General features: G+C 46.1%; 1 long non-coding RNA gene across 1 annotated transcript; it reads left to right on the top strand.

The window, feature by feature from the left end:
• The first annotated feature begins 6,736 nt into the window (after positions 1 to 6,736).
• On the top strand, positions 6,737 to 17,805 carry LOC101144904 (uncharacterized). The gene is made up of 4 exons (XR_173942.4): positions 6,737 to 8,376; positions 10,019 to 10,133; positions 14,955 to 15,122; positions 17,291 to 17,805. It is a non-coding gene; the product is annotated as an uncharacterized lncRNA (long non-coding RNA).
• The last annotated feature ends 212 nt before the right edge of the window (positions 17,806 to 18,017 follow it).

Raw genomic sequence — 18,017 nt, 5'->3', positions numbered from 1 at the left:
AGCATAAATGAAGCAAATATAACTTAGCGTAAGCTTTTAGACACCCACAGGATTCTCCCCGCAAGAGTAAATTTTTGTAATGGTTCTCTGTGACAGTTTATTTTTGTTGTCTTCCTATGACTGAAGAAAGAGAAGATTGAAGCCATACAGAAATGAAACAGACTCAAGGGAAAGAGATGGACACAAGTAGTTACTTTTAGTTTTCACCTGTAAGATGTAAGAAGGAGTTCTGGGCATGGTGACTCATGCCTGTAATCCCAGCACTTTGGGTGGCTGAGGTGGGAAAATTGCTTGAAGCCAGGAGTTCTCGACCATGCCTGAGCAATATAGCGAGACCCTGTCTCTATGGAAAAAAAAAAAAAAATTAGCTGATCATAGTGGCATGCACCTGAAGTTCCAGCTACTCAGGAGGCTGAACTGAGAGGATCTCTTGAGCCCAGGAGGTCAAGGTTGCAGTGAGCCAGGATTGCACCATTGCACCCCAGCTTGGGTGAGAGCGAGCGAGAGCTTGTCTCTAAATAAAATATTTTTTAAAAAAATAAGATGCAAGAAGGTAATAACCAGTAAAGAATGTTGGTACCAAGGAGCTTCCTTGGCAACCTTCCTGAAGCTACCCTTCCATTAATTGCAAAGTGTGACTGACTCCATGACCCCAAAATGGAACCAAAAGCTGAAAAATGTAGTTCAGCATGGAGTTGTTACCTGTCTTGCTTTGTGTAAATCTGATTGATTGACTTGAGTATTTGCTCCATCTATCTATTTTCCCTCTGTCTTAGTTTCGGCTGCTATAACAAACACCGTAGACTGGGGGTTGGGGCTTAAACGATGATTTATTTTTCACAGTTCTGCAGGCTGAGATGTCCAAGATCACGATGCTGGCTGATCAAGGTTCCTGGTGAGGACTTTCTTCCTGGTTTGCAGATGGATGTCCTCTCTCTGTGTCCTCACATGGCAGAGAGAGAGAGAGAGAGACAGACAGAGAGATAGAGATAGATAGATAGAGAGAGAGAGAGAGAGAGAGAGAGAGAGATCTTGGGTTTCTTTCCCTTCTTATAAGGTCATTAATCTTATAGTGACAGTGACACCTTCATGACCTCATCTAACTGAAATCATCTCCCAAAGTCTCCACCTCCTGATACTATCATATTGGGGGTTAAGGCTTCAACATATAAAATTTGGGGGGACACAAGCATTTAACCCAAAGCACCCTCCCACCATGTCGACAGAGCTGTAGGAGGCATTTAGCACAGCTGGGAAAATTTCTCTGGCACATAATCAGGCATCCATTGTTGGTAATCTCTATCAAAAGCTTATGAAGCAACACAATGATGCTGAATAACAAACAATTCTAAATCTCAGTGATTTAAATTAACTGTCGTCTATGCTCATGCTTCCTGGGCTGCAGGTCAGCTGTGGTGTGGGTGATCTACGTGGGCACAGCTAGGCACCTCTCCTTTAGGTATGCTTTGCAGTGCATGGGTCAGTTGGAAAAACTCTGCTTCAAGCCACAGTTTGTATTCAGGTCTGTTTCACCTGTCTCATTCTGCAATGATCATCACAGGGCATAGAGCTATCTGATTTACAGTCTTTCTAAGGTGCAAGTAGAAGCTCTCAAAGTGGTATGTGTAAACATGCAATGCCTTAAGGCCTAGGCTCCAAATTGACATATGGTCATTTCTGCCCACATTTCACTGGCCAAAGGAGTCCCATAGTCAAGCTCAACATCAGTAGGGTGAGAAAGTAAACTCTTCCCATTGGAGGCCAGTATGTTTCTGTGTTGGGGGCAGGAGGGGTACTGAATATTTGTTAAACAATAATTTAATCTATCATAACTATATTTAAAGAAAGTCCTTTATTTTCTGATTTAGGCCTCTACACATGAATTATTTCAAGTTTGCCCCCGTCCTACTTTTTTGGTTTTCTCCTGAGTTTGTTAATTATGTTAGAGTAGCCAGAAAGATCTTCTCTCCTTAGGAAAGGTATGTGGAAGGTTTAGAAACACTTGACTTTGCATGAACTTCCAGCAGAAACAACCAGACGTGGTCCAGTTGAGTCTTTGCCCTGCTGCTTGAGGAAGGGGACCATGGGATGTGGGTCTACGGGTCTTATTTGGATTTGAGGCCATGCATTGAGGTGCCCAGTACAGACCAGATAGCAGAAATCTGCCTCCGCAGATGTGTACCTGACTTTACTGCTCCGATTACAGCATCACCTCTTCCCTGTCACCAACTGGCAACCCACAGCAAAGGATGTTTTTCTGATCATTTTGCACTCATTAAACGCAGCTGTCACAACAGTAGATGCGAGGATGCATGCAAAACTTTTCTGCCACATCAAAATAAAGCTGAAATGCTTTTTTAAAAAAGAGCTGATGCCTTTGAAGCCTGTTCTCAAGGAGTATTGGAAATATCGCCTTTTGTCGTTGACAATTGAAAGCGTTCCACTGAAACACAAATTAAATCTCTGCCCAGGCTAAAGAAGCATCATCCATCAAAATTTTGCACCAGAAAGCATTTGGCCCACCATTTGTGGGGTTCAAGCATACTATTCCTGGGTGTGAATGACTCATATTCATTGTACTGGCTGATCCCTGCTCATGGTTTCAATAGGGAGAAGTAGTTCCCTGACTCTCAAAGGAATGTTACGAGTATGAGATAACCAGGTACCTACTACACCCCCTGTTAGGACTTAAACCAAGTGAATAGATTCTTGAGCTTCAACATGGACCCACTAGACTAGATTCTGTGGATGGGAGTGGGGGCCTTCCCTGATTCCGATGCAGTCATCCGAATCCATTTCACCAATCCCCAGGCCTGTGTGGGAACCAATAAGGACCATACATTTCAGTAATGTGCCTGTTGATGCAGCACCTCTTATATTTTCCTGTTGTTTACTCAGTGTTAGTCTTATCTCTTGATCAGTCACAGGTTGACCCTGGCCTCTACTTCTCAGAGAAGCCCACCATCAGCTCCCCCTGGGCTGCATAATGAGACCACTACCTGTGCGCCTTCATACCCTTTGCCCACCTCGATCACAGTAGTTCGCACTCTGTCCCCGTCATCTGCTCATGCATCCTCACTAGACTGGAATTTTGAGAGTAAGGACTGTGTCCATCATCGTATGTGTGGTTCTAACAGTATAACACAGGGCTTGACATAGAGAAGGCCCCCGGAAGGGTTGGTGACAGACAGGAAGGAAGGTGGGGGACAGGAGAACAATAGCATCAGATTGTTTCAAGGGGTGGGTGGGCACAGCTTCCAGCCAGATGCTGCTTTTACACACTAGGTGACTACAGATACAGATTTTTTAGTCTTTATCTGCCTTCCTTCTTCCACCCCAAGGGCTACATGACAGCCTGGGCACACAGGCAACAATTATTAAGTAATAAGAAAAGATAAGAAGAGCTCTCATCTCCTGGGTGGCTGTATCTGTCAGGGTCCAGCCAGGAAAACTCACCTCACTAGTTATTTCCTGCCTTGTCTCCGCCTACATTCCCCTTTTGACAAAGCCTAATGGGAGGCCAGGGAAATGGGGCACCTGTGCCGTGAGAGCCAAGTGGCTGAGCAGTTTGGACTCATTCAGTTCCCTCTCTCATCACAAGATGGGACACACATTTCAATGACCCACAGCCAGCTGCACAAGCTATGGTGTCTGATGAGGACACACCCTCGCTCTGTGTTCTTGCAATGTGTGATGGCATTGCGGGCTACTTGAGGAATATGTGTAAGAAATTGAGATGCTGCCTCTTCCATGATGTCACACTGGAGAGAAAACTCCAAAGACAGGATAGAAATAGTGAATTTCAGGGAATTATGGATGAACACCTAGAATCCTCTGGTGTTCCAGTTACTGCATAAATTAATGCTGGGCACTGACCAGAGAGCTGAGATGAGAGGAAAAGGAAAGGCTGAGGGTACAAGGGCTCTGAGCTTGGTTAGTTTTGGTGTCTTAACCCATCTTAAGTGATCTTAAGTGATCCCTCTCCTTGAGGGAGCCCATTGCTTACACAAGGCTCTGTCACCTCCTGGATAGCAAAGAATTAATTTACTGGGTGCTTTTTCTATACACGAGCCTACTGTGGTTAGATTGCATTAGTAATTTGAATTTATTAGATGTATTATATTAACTTTTATCAACAAATCAAGTGACTGTGTGTCTGTCATGTGCAAGATACCTCTACCAGGGATGCCACTCTCCCTTCTTGCTGCATAGCTAGCACTTTCTCTTCCTTCTGCGGGATGACCCAGAACATCCCTTCCAGAGGCTGTCCTGAAGCATCTCATTGGAAGTTGGTCTCTTCTTCTCTATCATTTGTTATCTTAGGCCCTTGTCCCTACCTAACCACAATTATAATTGACAATCCATTCATTTATCTGCTATTTCTTTGCCATCTCTAGAAGGGCAGGACCAGCATCTATATCCTTGATGCTTGGTGCAGTGTCTGGCACATAATAGAAGTGAAGTAAAATGTGTAGCATGACTAGATACACACAAGGCATAATACGAAATTAAATCAGATCCCTTCCTTTTTCTCAAAACTTGATAATATTGGGAAGAGCCATGTGCACAGATAAGTAACAAAACAAAGCATTGCAACATAATTCCTTTTAAAAATGATGCAACTCATAGAAAGAGCTGCAGGTGATCTTGATGCAGGTACAGGTAGGTACCATGGTTTTTCAGATGAGTGGAAAAAGCAGGGAGTGGATTTGTGGTAGAAGTAGGAGCAGCATCCATGGCCTCATGAGCAACATTCTTCCCATTCACTGTTTTTTTTTTTTTTTGCCTCCAGGCAGGATGTGTGAGTAAGTGATGAGTTTGTGTGTGTGTGTGTGTGTGTGTGTGTATGTGTGTGTGTGTGTATCTAGCCACAGCCTGAATTGGCACATGGAGAGCTACCCTGCTTGAGATGAATTGCACTGGATTTCTTCGGGTCTTTGTTTTTGTTTTTGCTTTGAGGCAGAGTCTCGCTCTTTTGCCCAGGCTGGAGTGCAGTGGCATGATCTTGGTTCACAGCAACCTCCGCCTGCCAGGTTCAAGCCATTCTCCTGCCTCAGCTTCTCCAGTAGCTGGGATTACAGGCATGTGCCACCATACCCAGCTAAGTTTTGTATTTTTAGTAGAGATGGGGTTTCACCATGTTGGCGAGGCTGGTCTCGAACTCCTGCCTTCAAGTGATCCACCTACCTCAGCCTCCCAAAATGCTGGGATTACAGGCATGAGCCACCACACCCGGCCCGGGTCTGTCTTTCACTTGCTCTCCTTCCCATCTCTATCACTCCCCACTGTCAAGCTGATGGCCATGTCCCTCCATGCCAGCAGTACATGCGCCTCCGTCATTCTCAAGGGTAATAGCAGCTTACAACCATTCCATAGGTAGTATAGACAGTTGTTTAATTATATTATTCATGCCTCTCTTAAAAGTAACATCTGTATATCTTTTATTTTAATAAAAAAGCATTCATAATTCAATATAATTGGAAACATTTCTGGATATTTCTTGAAAACTCTTAAGGATTATTCAGGGTGCATGGTGTGGGGCAAAACCAAGGCTAGCTGTCAGAGGGTTAAAAACGCCTGAAGATTGCAGCTCATCTGAGGGAACTTGCCCAGCCCTGAGCATTAAAGCAGGAAGCCACCTAGAATGGTAAGGACCACCCCGAACTCAGGAGGCTTTAGAATTTATTTTTTCATTAATGAGTGCTTCAGAAAGTGCACTGTCCCTAATTCCCTTCTTTGAAAGATGGAAACTTTAATGTGCAGTTAATTAAATGTTGTGTTGATTTGCAAGCCCTCAGCTCTCAGAGGCCTTGGGGAGGTGGAGGCAGGTTTAGAAATCAAACAACAGGGGGGACCGGCTGTCCCTGATCTGACCACAGTGCAGGTGGCACTGTTTGCTGCAGATGCCTGGGAGGCGTCCGAGGCGCCCCTGTGGCCAGACCCGCCGTTCTGAGCCTTGGTGATTCGTGAACGGCTCTGTTTACCATTGAGAGGAGCAGAGCCCAGGCAACAGGTCCAGGCCCCGGCAGGGAGGAGGCTGGCCCGAGCCTACATCTCTCTCCTGGCTGCCTGGCTTTCAGAAGCATTCTTTAAAAAATTTTCTTTCCTAGTGCTTCAGCATGTCTTTGTGCTGAGAGGAGCTGTGTCATGCTGGAATTCTTTTCACAACAAACTAAAGAACCCAGCTGTGGCGCTGGCTGCAGCCTGAGAACCTGCAGGGTTTCTGTATGCAGTTATTTACTAAGGGGAGCAGTGAAGCTGCTGAGGTGGGTTTACTTGTGCAAATCCTCAGCAGGCTTTGCAATGCTGGCAGGGCCGGGATGGGGGACTGTGGGCATCCATCCTCTGGGTGGGGTGGGGCTGGATGGAGATGCAAAGGCACTTAGAGATTGCAGAGTGCAAAAGGGCCACAGAGCTTATCTTCCCTCTCTCCCATTTTATAGATGAGGAAACGTAGTCAAGAAATTGAGTGTGTGATTTTGCAAGAAAAAGTGTGGATTGCTCCAAATAACTAGAGACTGTTAACAGTGGCAAGTTTATCATCCATTTGGCCCTGGCTAAAGGCACAACTTATGCAGTTACCAAATGACAACTTGCAGGGTTTTTGCTACCAGAGCACACTTCCTTCAACCCTACTCGTAGCAAGAACAAAGCATCAATACCTAATGAAAATACACTTGCTATTGTGTTGGCATGGGAACCCCTTTCTTGTAACTCTTCTGCATGGTCAGCTTGTTTACGATGCCCCCAAAGAGCTGGCGAAGATCCGAGGATTGGCTTTGGAGGGTCTTGGCAATGCTACTATATTCTTATTATGAATAAAAATTTTAAACCCAAGCTGATAAACATATTTTTTTTTCACACTGAATTCATCAGGAATACATTAACATTTTCTAAAAGGTAAAGACAGCAAAAATGAAAGAATTGAAAGGAGAACATTAGGATGTATTTGGCCACTAGGACTCTGTTTCCATCAGCTCCTGCATATGAGCCAGAACTTCACCCCATATAACTAATGCGCAGGGAATTAGCCTATGGAATAATGATCATTCCTGATGAACAGAATAAGAGCTTGTTCCCGTGTATGCGCAGAGCCATTCATCCTAAGAAAGAAATCTGGAGTGAAAGCGCACAGCATATTTTGCATAGGTTCTGTAAAAGGATCCAGGCAAAACAGGCTTTGCAACATTAGTTATGATCATATATGGAAAAAGCAGTTACTTTCTGGGGTGACATATGGCTGAATTGGTACAATGCCCAGGAATCTCAATGTCCCCCTTAGAAGGGTGAGCCCTGGCTTCATCCTTCACCCACATCATCAGTGGGACAAACTGCACAGCTCATGGACAGATCACCGGTAAAGAAAATCACATCCACCTGTGCTGAGACCAAAGCTGCTGTTGGGCTCTGGCAGTTGGCAAGCGCTAAGGTCCCCTTCTGTGATCATAACTTTTTCTAAAGCAGGAAAATTATGAATGGAGCCCAAGCCCGTCTGCTTAAGATTCAAGCATGGTGACATTCCATAGTAAACAACAACAGCGACAATGCTGACAAAAACAACACGTTTATTGTGAGGGTGATTCCACCCTTAAATGTTGAAAATTTAACCTTGCTCTGATACTATTCTGTAACCAGTATACCTATGTCCAACATTCCTAACATAGCCAAGCCAATCAATTGAGCCTTATTGTGGAAGAGACAGGAAATGTGATCACTTGAATGTGTGATATTCATTCATCCACTCATTCATTTTGCTGACCATTAATTAATTCAATTAACCCTCCTGAGTACAGCTCTGTGCTAAGCATTAGGGACTCAAGATGATTCTTATCTTCAAGGCATCCAGCCTGGGGAGAAAAACAGACGTACAACTAAGCTGCAGACGGACACATCCTTTAGTGATGGGGACACCTGGAAGGGATTGAGAAACTCCTTGCAGTTGGCCTTGGGAAGCTGGGGAGGACTTGAAACTTCTAAGTGGCCCTGGTAGCCACTGGAGGTGGGATGGGCCAGTGCCTGTAGGCCTGGGCCTGCCTGGCTGAGGATCCCAGCTGGACTACTGCCTTGCTGTCTACAAATGATGGAGCGCTTCCAGTCTCAGCTTCCTCACAAGTAAAATGCAGACGGCAATGCCTCTTTCCAGTGACGTTGTGAGGATTCGATGGGAAGTCTCATGAAAGCACTTAGCAGGATTTTTGATGAGTGCTCAGAAGGTGATAGTTTGGTATTGCTAGGGGAACAGAAGCCTGGGCTGAGAACAGGCCGTGGAGAGTCACAAATGGTCTTCAGCCGTCGGAAGGCACTGTTAGATTTACTCTTCACAAAGAACATTTTGGGACATCTTGGTGTACGGATTAGAAGGAAGGACAGAAGCTGGTGAGCTGTGGGCCACAGGGTCAGCAGGGAGGATACTGAGGCAGTCCACAGACGCAGCTGTGAGGGTGTCCTGCAGCTGGGGAGAGAGAGAGGAGTGGATGAGAGACGTGTTTGGAAAATGTTAATAAGATAGGCAGGGCTGAGGGGAGAGAACAAGAGAGGGAGAAGGGGGTAGATTTTGATGAGCTGGTGACGGCAATGACAGTGACTGAGAGGAGCAATAAAGCCAGGAGCAGGCTGTGGGAAGAGGGAGTGGCTTCCCTCAGAAGAGGCGCCGCCTCCCTAGCAGTGAGCAAATGTGTTTAGGAACATGTTCTTCCTCCCAATCCAGAGACGGGTTGCTGAGATGATTCCTGCTTTCCGGCTCCCCGACACCCGCTGTTCTTTAGATCCGCTCAGTGGCGCTTTTTCCTGTGCCATGTGCCCAGATCTGAGCGAGGCTTGGGAAGATGCGAACGGGCTGTAAAATCTGTCCCCAGAACTGGAGAGTAAGAATGCGCGGTGTGGGGCTGAGCTGAGTCCAGGGAGTGCGAGAATTTAGCAGTCGTGCTGTGCCTGGGCATTTCAGACTGTGCCACAGCCGGGCCTGCCTGTTCCGCAATGTGGCTGAGGAAGGGAGCCAGAAACGCTGCTGCAGGGCTGGCTGTGGGCAGTGGCAGGAAGCAAACAGAGGCTCTCTGGCCACTTCTTTCCCCTGGAGGCCCTCCTCCCTCTACTTCTAGCCCCACTGCTGTGGGGCAGTTGCATCCTGAGGCTTTCTGTGGCTCTCCCATCGGTGCCCTGGGGCTGGCATATGCGACACCTCCTCTGCCTAGGGCATTCAGGCATTCTTCAGTACTTGGTGAGCACCTCCTAGTGCCAAGCTCTGTCCTGGTCACAGGAGAGCACTCCTATCCATGTGTTGTCCCTGTCCTCACTGCGCTTTGGGCCGGAGAGGAGCTCACTGTCTGATCCTTTTCCCCGACTGTGGCTTAAGGGGTTTCATCTCTTGCTAGAGCCCTTCTAGGCAGGACCTGCTGGTCCTGGTTTGTGAGCAAGGGGCTCCTCCTCCATTTTGGAGCCTCGGCTGCCCTGCCTCCCCGGTAATCTGGTATTCTGGTAGTGCCTCTCTGGGCCCTGGTTTAAAAGGCCGAGAGAAGCTGTATTCTGGAGATCAGCTCCAGGTTCTCCCGCAGAGAGCAAGCTCCAGGCACAGGCAAAGGGTGTGGCTTCAGAGAAGAGCGAGGATCTTGCCATCTCTTTTACAGGTTGGTGCAGACTTTTCAGCAGCGTTAAACCCCTGATTGCTGCCATCAGTGGTGTGATTTTACCAGATGCTCCCTCAGTACTTTACAATCAACCTGCACTGAGCACTTTGTGCGGGGGCAGGGCCTGGTCTGGGGACTGTCAAGTGCTTTATCTTATCTAAGCCTTGCCCCTAGATCTGTGGAAGGCAGAGAGAATTTGGGAACCTCTGTGCTATAAGCATGGAAAATTGGGACTCAGGTAAAAAGGCTGGTTCCTGGTCGCACAGCTGGTCATGGGTGAGTGTGGTTTTTGAACTCTGATATTTGGATTCTGAGTACAGAACATGTTATATTGTGGCCCATGCCCTCTTCCTGAGTTCTTGAGTTTTAATCATTTCATTTTCTACTCTTTTTAGGCACTTTGGCAAAGGAGTGTGAGTTTTAGGGAAGCTCAAGGAAGAGGTACCAGGTAGAGAGAGGGCCAGGGCTGAGTTCATGGGCTCTTTATAAATGGAAATGTCTCACATTCAGGTAGGTTACGGCATGCATCAGGAATATCTTTTCTCTATAACAGTGATAAGCAATATGCAGTCATCAAGCTTTAGGAATGCAAACATCAATCTAATAATTTCAGGAGCAAAAACCTCAGTTCAGGTGGTGGAGTGCTTTGAACATAACCTCCCTCATTTAAGTTTGAGCAGTAGTTGTCTCTCCAGCTGGAGCTGACCCTGCCAGGCTGGGGCTGAGGAACCATCTACCAGCCCAGGACGGACAGAGGCTGGCCCAGAGAGATGGCATCTGAGGCCATGTGCATGCAGTTGGTGTCCTGGATTGAGGTTGAGAGAGAGACATAGTCCTCTATCTTTTCCACACATATCCTCAGGAAAGGATGTAGCAGGGTGTTCATTTTTCACTATTTTGTGAGTAGTTGGAGGAGGCAATGCCCCCAAGAAAGCATTTTGCTACCCTTCCTTCCTGTGTACTGAAGACATTCTGTATATGTATATTTTACATGTAACTCCTAAAAATATGTGGACCATAAACATTTTTATTTTTCCTGAATTTTACTTTATGCAAAAAAGACATCATATTTTAAATTCTTAGTGATGAGAGTGAGACATCTGAGATGGCTCTGGTGGAAGATGGTAGGTTGTACTGTACTTGGATTCCAGAAGATGAGGCCTCCCTGTGTCTATGGGCTGGGAATTGGGGGGGGCTCATCCCACCAGGTGTTGGAGGTGGGTCCTGTGGCTTCTGTAAATTGGAGGTTTCTTGCCATTTCGGGGCCTGAGACTTATGTTGTGGAAAGACACCAGCAACAGGGAAGGGATGGTGAGTGGGGACAAGATAGACAGCTTTGTCCTCGGTTCCATCCTCAAGATGGGTGTGGCACTTATTGTGCCCAGTAAGTTCTCATCCAGATACTACCTTACCTCTGAGGTTATATCCCTGGACATATTCTTTTTTTTTAATTTAATTTTTATGAATACATCATAGTTGTACATATTTATGGGGTACATGTGATATTTTGATACAAGCATACAATTACTATCATAGTAATTGGGATATCTATCACCTTAAACATTTATCATTTCCTTGTGTTAGGAACATTCAATTCTACTCTTCTAGTTATTTCAAAATATGCAATAAATTATTGTTAACTATAGCCACCCTATTGTGCTATGGAACACCAGATCTAATTTCTTCTATCTAATTGTGTTTTTGTACCCCTTAATCAACCCATTTTTAATCCCTCCTTCCCCTCTACCCTTCCCAGCCTCAGCCTCTGGTAACCATCATCTATCCTCTACCTCCATGAAGTCACCTTTATAGCTCCCACATATGAATGAGAACATGTGATATTTGTCTTTCTTTTTTTATTATTTTTAATTTTTTTGAGATGGAGTCTTGCTCTGTCTCCCAGGCTGGAGTGCAGTGATGTGATCTCGGTTCACTGCAACCCCTGGGAATATTCTTGTAGCACAAACTCCGGCCACCTTCTGCCACAGCTGATACCTGTAGGATAATTATTCCAGCTTCAGAGGAAAGCGAAATGATGACCAGAGATACCCAGATATTGTTCTCGTTGTGAGTGTGGCTTTCAGTCAGTTAACGATAGGGAGGTTGAGGGGAAAGAGGAAGTGCATTCCTAAGGCAAGTCGGTGGTGGTGCTTGCTCATGAGGCCTGCACTGCTGCACTGGCCTTTTCTCTGGTCAGATTTTGAGGGGTTGCCACCTCAGAGTTGGCCACGAGAGCCAGGGCTTCCTGGAGCTGCATCCTTTCTGGCCTGAAGACCCTGATGGGTCTGGCAGGCTTTCTCACAGTGGGAATGTTACCGAGGAGTCCACTCATGGGGTCAATCAGGGAAGTTCCTCGAGGTGGAACTCTGGGATATTTGATCCTCTGTATGGACAGATGCTGAGTCTAAGTTTAGCTGGGAGTCACTGCTCACATGGACACTGTGGCCTTCCTTAGCGCTGGGCTGTTGGGGCTTGGCGTGAACTTGTTGATCACCTAAGATGAGATATCTGGTACTTTGGCCTTTGAATTATTTATTTGTACAACTTAACAGATTTCTCAGGTGTGGAGAAAAAAATTGCAACTTAGACCAAGGACTTGCAAACTTTATTAGTACCTCTGCAGGTTTTTCATTTTTGTTTTTGAGATGGAGTCTCACTCTGTTGCCCAGGCTGGAATGGAGTGGCACATCTCAGCTCACTGCAACCTCTGCCTCATTCAAGCTATTCTCCTGCCTCTGTCTCCTGAGTAGCTGGGACTACAGGCTCCCGCCAACATGCCCGGCTAATTTTTGTATTTTTGGTAGAGATGGTGTTTCACCATATTGGCCAGGCTGGTCTCGAACTCCTGACCTTGTGATCCGCTCACCTTGGACTTCTGCAGGTTTTTAATCCTTTTGGATTAAAAAGGGATCATGACCTTACATCTGTGAATTTCATGCAGCACCTACTAGTGACCAACACTTGTAGGAGGCTCCACCCTAATAGGAACTTTTCCACCCTCTTTAGCCTCACCACAAACCTAGGAGGGATGTACGGTTCTTACCATGTTTCTCCTGTAACTGAAAAATTGATTCTGAGCATATAACTTGCTCAAGATCCCATGCTGGCAAGTGTCTAGGCTGGCCTTTGGCCTTGGTGCGCTCAATCTACCCTTTAACGCACATGTAAGTCCAGGCGGTCCTGGGGAGGGTTTTTGGGATAAGATAACCTGGGAAATTTTCTCCTGGCTGTCATCTCAGACTGAATCTACACAAGTGGCACAGCTCTCCAGGGAAGGGTGGGCCAGTACCTCTAGGCAACCTCTACAAATGTCCTTACAACCCTTATTGCCAGGAACTCTTTTTTTGATATTGAACTTAAATCCTCCTCACTCAAGGTTAAGCTGCAAGCTTCTCACTGCATACTAGATGGGGATGAAGTTGGTTACAATGCTCTGTGTGTAAATCTACAGTTCTTTGAGAAGACACACACACACACACACACACACACACACTAAACAACCCAATTCCTCTATATGCTTTCCTTGCAATATAATAAAAAGCTCAGAGTTTTGACTTTCTTTAGGATTATTTTCTTTTGTTTGGAAAATATTCCCCAAATCAAATCTAACTTAGCTTTTGATTTCTCAAAATTAATATTTTTCTAGCTGATACAATTTCTGTATGTATATTTTATAGCAGAAATAGTTAAATTACCGAGTTTTAGAAGTCCTGGCCTATAGACTCTTAAAATTATGAAGCAGATAAACTTCCTAAAGAAATACACACCACATGTAATAAATTCTTGGAAAGGAATTGTCCGTGGACTTAAGAGTTAAGTGATATTGTCTCCCTGAATGGAAAGGCATTAAGAACCAGGATTTTAAATTTGAAACAATGTGTGCATCATAGCAATTTGTACTACATAAGAGGAAAAGCTGCAGCACTTGGCTCTATTCTATTTTTATTTCCATTATGGATTACTTTTGTGTGTTTTTATGAGATCCTATTCAGAAAGAAGCCAGAGCTGTGCAAGTCAACAGATTTCCATTTGGCCAATATCTGAAGTAACGGGCATGGGTGCAGCAGGGTGAAGAGAGGGAGGTGGGATGGGAGCAGAACCCCCTAGAACCATGCAGAGCTGCCCTTGCCTCCTTTCAGCTGCCCTTGCTCCTGCCCCCGGCCCTGGCCTGCATGGTCACAACCTCCTGCAAAATGCAGAAATGTCAGAAAAATGAATGGAAATGCCCATATGGTGGGTGGAGACTTCTAGGGGAGGGACTAATTTCTGATTTTGTTCTGCAAGGGAAGGTAAGAAAGCTAAAGCAAGGAAGAGGAGAAGGGAGACGGGGGGAGAGAGGAATGGAGAGGAAGGAAAGGGGCAGGAGGTGGGGAGCAGCTGTCAGGAGGGAGAAGAAGCAGAAAACACCGGTTCTACCTCCGGGCTGCTAAAAACCTCCTCCACAGACTTAGCCTCTGAAGGAGCTGGCAGTGTGGCCCCTACCCCTCCCAGCCCCCTTGCCCCTGGCCTAGGCAGTGAGGTGGTGTTGGGGAGCACAAATGGCCCCACTCCTCAGGGTCCTTTACATTCTCCACTCCCTCCCTCCACGCCTATGCTCAGGGTACCTAGTGAGGACCTCCTGAGCCTGCTCTCCAGTGGGAGCTGTGCTACCCTTGCCTCCCCCCTTCAACCTCCACAGGCCTCAGCAAGTCCCTCCTCACACAGCAGACACCCTGGCCCACCCTCCTCACTAGCTGCCTCTCCTGCCACCCCTGCCTGGAACTCTGTGCTTTTGCTGCCCAGAAGTGTTGGCAGTTTCCCCACAAAACCAAGTGGTGCACATCTTGCTTCCTAAGTCTGGAATAACAAACACAACAATCACTACACCAGCTCATGCCCGTGCCAGGCATGGGCTCAGCCCTTGACATGCACAGCCCTACCAGGTGGGCACCAGAGTTGTCTCTGCTTTCCAGAGCTTACACGGAAGCTTGGAGAGACTAGCCAATTTAAGGGGAGGCTGGCTGACCTGTGCAGGAAGGTGTAATAGACAAGAAAAGGGACACAAAAAAGGAATGAATATGCATCTAGCACCCACTAAGTACCAGGCTATGCTAGGCATGAGCGTTACTTCCGGATCTAAGACACTGTGATTTGAATGCCAAGCAGTCATATTTTTCTAGAACGGAGATTTTTGATCACTGTTTAGTCAGAAAAGAGACATTTCATCTTCTGCAGACTTTATTTTCTTGCTATTTAAGCCATGGCATTTTCTGGTTTGATAAGGTAAAGGGAGTCTCTCTCACCTGCCCCTTTTCCTATTGTCAATCTTCTTTTTTGTTCCTTTGCTTGCAGCTGTTGTCTGCCTTTGAGTCACACAGAACCACTTGCAGGAAGAACTCTAGAGAATTTGGGAAGAAAGGGGGAGAGGACAGACAAAAGATACATTTTTTTTTCAAGAAGCAGGAAAATGTAAGGAAAATTGAAGGTGTTCTCAAGTGTGTCTGCTGCTGCCTGACACAGGTAACATTTCTTTAGTTGGCTTCACTTCCCCTCCCTCATGCCTAGCCAGTTCTTCATCATTTTTTAACATCTCTTTAGGGACAGGGACATGAAAGTGAACCGCAGGTCAAAGGCAAGAATTAGGGGTTCTGGGGCCCTTTGTTGGATGGCCTCGCTGCTCCTTTGTGCCCATGCCTTCCTGGGAGCTGGTACAGTGGCTCAGAGCTCCAGCCACATCAGCCTCTCCTGAATGACAGCATCACACCTTCCTCCATCCCATTTACATTTCAAACTGCCGCCCGCCTGCTCTTGATTAATTATTTAGTAACCCTGGCCACTTGTGAGCCTTTCGGAGCTCATATTTCACGTCAAAGGTCCAATCCTTTTTTATCCAAATCTTCTTTCCCTGAATCCATGTGTAGTTTTCTGCATGAAATGCTATGGTATTCCTTTTGCAGCCTCAACACCCAAGGTATTGGCCTCCCTTCTTTGTGGCAGAAACTCCTGGACATTCAGCCACCGGGCATTCACAAGACCGGAGTCTACCTGCCTGGTTCCTTCCTTACCTACTTCTGACTTTGGTCAACTCTATTATTATTATTATTGTTATTATTATTATTATTTTTAAGACAGGGTCTCACTCTGTTTCCCAGGCTAGAGTGCAGTGATTTGATCATAGCTCACTACAGCCTTGAACTCCTAGGTTCACACGATCCTGCTGTCTCAACCTCCTGAGTAGCTGGGACTACAGGTGCATGCTACTGACCGGCTTAACTCTATTTTAAAATAAGTAAATAAAGGAGTCTGGAAGGCACAGCCACAGGCTCTCTTCTGTCTTTAATTATTGACGGAATCTGTGTGAAGAAGTGGGAGAGATGTGGGTGTTAGAATTCGAGAGCATTTCAGTGTGTCCCTGGCTCTGGCACTTCTTTGCTGTGTGAGATAATGGGAAAGTTGCATACTCTGAGCCTTGCTTTCTTTACCTCTACAATGGGTATGGAAATATAGAGGCGGCACGGGTGTTAAGATGGATTCATGAAAGAGTAGCAAGAACAATACACACTGAGTTCTGACCGTGAGGATTTAATGACTCTCTCAAACAATGCAAGTCAGATAACCCGCACAGGATCAGTTCTCAAGAAGTTAGGATGGCCGGGCATGGTGGCTCATGCCTGTAATCCCAGCACTTTGGGAGGCCGAGGTGGGCGAATCACTTGAGCCTAGGAGTTCGAGACCAGACTGGCCAACGTGACAAAACCCCATCTCTACTAAAAGTACAAAAATTAGCTGAGCATGGTGGCGGGCACCTGTATTCCCAGGTACTCAGGAGGCTGAGGCAGGAGAATCGCTTGAACACAGGAAACAGAGGTTGCAGTGAACTGAGATTGTGCCACTGCACTCCAGCCTGGGCGACAGAGTGAGGCTCTGTCACAAAACAAACAAACAACTAAAAAACCAGTTAGGTAGTTTATACCATGACACCTTTACCCTATGTAAAATTCTTACCAATACTGATGTGAAGTGGTATGAAAATTGCATGGTAAATAGTAACTTTTCAGTTTGTATCTTTTGAACTTTGGAATTCTATTTCTTACACTAATTAGTGGTGTGACTTTAGAAAATGTACTTCATTTGTATGGGCCTCAGTTTCATCATCTGCAAAATGGTCCCCACTAAACCTACCTCTGAAAAGTGTGAAAAAATCAAAGAGCTAAGGTAGGTTAACACCTGGCACATAATAAGCATTCAAAAAATGGTCTTGTTTTTTTGACGTCATGGTTATTTAATGTCAGTTCATAGATAAGCTTTTATCAATTCTCAAAAAAAAGGAATGTTCATATTTTTCCATTTTGTTACCAAAAGTATGATTAGATTTTAAAGAAAACAGAGCACATCTTTCACCACATGAGAATAAGGAATCTACTCTTTTTTGGCAAGAAAAAAAAAGCCATAAACACAACTGACATTAATTCTCTGTGCATATTGCATCTTGCATCCTTGTTTTACAGTTTTCGGAAACTAAGCGTCCATCTGTCTCTAAAGACCTATTCTAGGTTCTAGAAAAGAAAACACCATCTAGATCTGTTGGTGCTGTCAATTTGGCTGACTTAAAGCCCCTTGCGTGACTTCCTTCTGCTGGCGCGTCCGTGAGGCCGGGATGCTGATTTATGGCTGCCTCTGTTCCGCAGGTTAACCCCGTCGCAGGTCACTCCGCTCTGTTAATTGCATCCTAACCTTCCTCTGCTGTTCGGCAGCGAAATCGCAGCAGAAGAGATGGAGCAGCTTCGTGCGCATTGCTCATTTGCGCCAACGTGAAAAGAACTGCCAGGATGCCCAGGACACCAGCTCCCTGGCTTCTGCGGTGCTTGCACAGTCCTGAATCAGCCTGAGAGCTGTGGATCTGCGTCCCCTGGCTGCATAGCCGACTGCCGGCTCCATGGAGGGGCCTGTGCCGGAGAACGCACATGTTGACTTATTTCTTCAGTCTAGGCCTTTCTTGGCCCCTTTGGTTATTCATTCTAGATGATACACTTCTTATTTCAGTTCAAATGTCTCACGGAAGAGGCATTGAAGACAGAGTGGATGCCCGTGTTTGTTGGCAGTAGGTAGTATTTACCACTCCGGCTGTAGTAAAAGAACAAAAGGAGAAATTACACCTATTTCTCATATTTAAGGGAAAAGCCATTAAATCACCAAAGTCAGATTCTCGAGTAATTGCTGGGCCCTTGGAGGGGCGGGCAAGGTGAGGTGTGAGGCCCCAGATCTCTGTCTTGTGTGGGGCTGATACTGCCTGCTGGGGACTCCAAGCAGAGGCGGGGCCAGGGAAGGCAGCATGCAGGGAGAAACGGAGAGCCTCTTGCCAGCCTCCCCTCCCAGCTGCTATCCATGCACTTGTCGTAGCTTCCCCGCTGTCCT

The sequence above is a fragment of the Gorilla gorilla genome, chromosome 12 (assembly GCF_029281585.2).
Source record: "Gorilla gorilla gorilla isolate KB3781 chromosome 12, NHGRI_mGorGor1-v2.1_pri, whole genome shotgun sequence".
Taxonomy (NCBI): Eukaryota; Metazoa; Chordata; class Mammalia; order Primates; family Hominidae; genus Gorilla; species Gorilla gorilla.
Note: the sequence above shows the minus strand (reverse complement) of the source record. Positions and strands in the feature narration are given on the sequence as shown.